Raw genomic sequence first — 2,395 nt, 5'->3', positions numbered from 1 at the left:
GGGGAGAGAAAGCGAGGAGACGGTGCCGTGCCTCAGCCCTGAATACCAATTCCGCGGCCGGGTTCACAAACACTGGGGTTATTCACTCCGCCCCAGAGGTGACAGCGGGCTCCGGGCCGCCGGGGGCCTCCGCCGCGCTGCGGAGCGGGATCGGCTCCCGGCTGGGAGCCCGCAGCGGCGGGCGGCTCGCCGCGGTGCCTACCCGCGAAACGAGAGCCTGCAACATCAAAGCGGCAGCGGAGCGGGGGCAGGGAGGGGCTCTCGGGGTGTACACGTGTGTACTTTTCCAGAGAAAAACCCCTAATTTTTCAAGTCGGATCCTTCTCTCTCTCTTTTTTTTTTTTTTTCCCTCGCATGGCAGACACGCGGAGAGATTCTTTGGTCCTGTACTTAACACTTCACAGTGTTTTTAGCAATTAAGGCGAGAGGGGGGTGGGTACAAAGATAAGCCACTTTTGCGCCCTGCAAGTGTGAAAGATAAGATAACAGTAAGCTGGGGCAAAACGTCTGCGTGCAGCCTCCCCCCAGCGATTCTGATCGGTCACCTCTTATCGCAGAAAATGTTCATTTCGAAAGAGCCCTCGAAAAAACAAGGGAAAATAAAAGTATTTTCCGCTTAGAAATGCCATTTAAAGCCTCGTCCTCGCTCCGGGCACCCTGCGTCCTCCCCCCGCCGTGTGCCTGCGCCCCTCGCCGCGCACCTCTCGCATCCCGGCGCGGCTCGGGGAAGCCAAATCGCGCAGGTAAGAGGGCACCGAAACCCTCCGGGCCCGCCTGCCCCTTGACCCCCCCAAGCTCCCCCGAGAGGGCTCGGCCCCGGCCGCCTCGCTGCTTCTGTCCCCGGCCTGCGCCAGCCGCGCTGCAGGATCCCCTGCCGGCGGCGGAGCTCGGCGCCGCCTCGCCCCTGGTTTCCTCCCCCCGCGCCCCCCCGGCCGCTTCCGACCCCGCGGCCCGGCAGGCACACACCGGGCACGCCGCCCGGCCCCCGCCCTGCCCTCCGCTGCCGCTGCCCGCGGGCAGGATGCGGCCGCTGCTCCTCCCCGCCCGCCGGGCAGCGCCCACGCCGGGGCCGGGGCCACACGCCGCCTTGTCCGTCCCCCCCCCCAAGCCCGGGGAGCGGAGTTTCCCCCCGGGCGGCCTCGCTCCGTCGCCGTCGGCCGAGATCCCGGGGGAAAAAGGCCGGGCGACGCCGCCCCGAGGGCGAGGCGCCACCGCACTGCCCTCGGAAGCCGTGCCGGGCGTGTGCGGGGCGCTGCTTGTGCCCGCCCCTGTCCCCGACGGAGCCACCGCAGCGGTCCCCGAGAAGCCCCGACGTGCAGCCGGCCGGGGGGGGCTTCCCCGGGCTCGCCGCAGCAGCCGTCTCCTCCTGCCGCCCTTCTCAGAAACACCTCGGTGCCGCGTTCTCGGAGTGAGTGGGTCAGCAGCTGATGACAAGGGGAAAAAAAAAAAAAAAGAGCGAGCGAAAAGAAGAAGAAGAAAAAAAAAAAAAAAAAAAAAAACACCCTCCCAAAGCCTAGCCTGGCGCGATTACTCATCCCCAGAGTTCCCCTAAGTCAGACAAACTTGGCCAAGTCCCAAGGCCGAGCCGTTAGCACGGTCTGAGGCTCCCCGGGCACCTTCCGCCGCGGGCACGGGGCCGCGGGGCTCGGCGGGGGGCTTGGGGCCAGGGTCGGGGTCGGGGCCGGGGTCGGGGCCAGGGCTGGGGCCGGCGGGGAGTGTGCGTCCCCCCAGAGCCGGGCGCTCCCAGCGCTCGCTCGCGTTATTGTGGAGCGTTTTTATCTTCACAGTCACATCGGCAGCTAACGAAGCTCGGCGGCTGCAGCCCACACGACTTTGGTTCCCTGCATTTATCCTTCAATAAAAGCCGATTCCTTTATTAGAAACAGGAGACGTGTCTCCTACCGCCCCTATCAAATCCCAACTGGCGAGGCGCAGCCGACACCTCCCCCTCAGCCCCCCCCTGCCCGAGAGGGGCAGGCGGCACCACCCCACGGCCTACATCCCCCCCTTCTCGCCCCAAGACCCCCCACCGATAGCATCCCGCTCCCCCCGCCGACCCCTCCCCGGGGCCGGGGGCAACCCGAGCCCCCTCCCCGAGCCCCCCCGGGCCGGAGTAGCAGAGCCCCGGCGGCCCCTCGCCGCTTTGCGCCCCCCGCGCAACCAGCCCGCTCCGGCACGATACGGCACGGCACGGGCAGCCGCCTCCCCCTCCCCACCCGCTCCGCTCCTTTACCCCCCCGCTCCGCCAAATCAATCGCCCCCACCAGGCGCACCCACACGACTTTCGTTCCCCTGCATTTATCGTTCAATAAAAGTCGTTTCCTTTATTAGAAACAGAGGAGACGCTTCTCCCACCGCCCTCACCTCGTGCCCCCTCCGCGGGCGCAGCCGGCGG

The 2,395-nt window shown here is 67.1% G+C and overlaps 1 long non-coding RNA gene across 1 annotated transcript; it reads left to right on the top strand.

Annotated features, from left to right (window-relative positions):
* Positions 1–603: 603 nt before the first annotated feature.
* Positions 604–1,888, top strand: LOC118156972. Its single transcript, XR_004746506.1, has 2 exons — positions 604–743; positions 1,788–1,888. It is a non-coding gene; the product is annotated as an uncharacterized LOC118156972 (long non-coding RNA).
* The last annotated feature ends 507 nt before the right edge of the window (positions 1,889–2,395 follow it).

This window comes from Oxyura jamaicensis (genome assembly GCF_011077185.1).
Source record: "Oxyura jamaicensis isolate SHBP4307 breed ruddy duck chromosome 1 unlocalized genomic scaffold, BPBGC_Ojam_1.0 oxy1_random_OJ106661, whole genome shotgun sequence".
In the NCBI taxonomy this organism is placed as follows: Eukaryota; Metazoa; Chordata; class Aves; order Anseriformes; family Anatidae; genus Oxyura; species Oxyura jamaicensis.
This window is presented reverse-complemented; position numbering and strand designations above follow the sequence as displayed.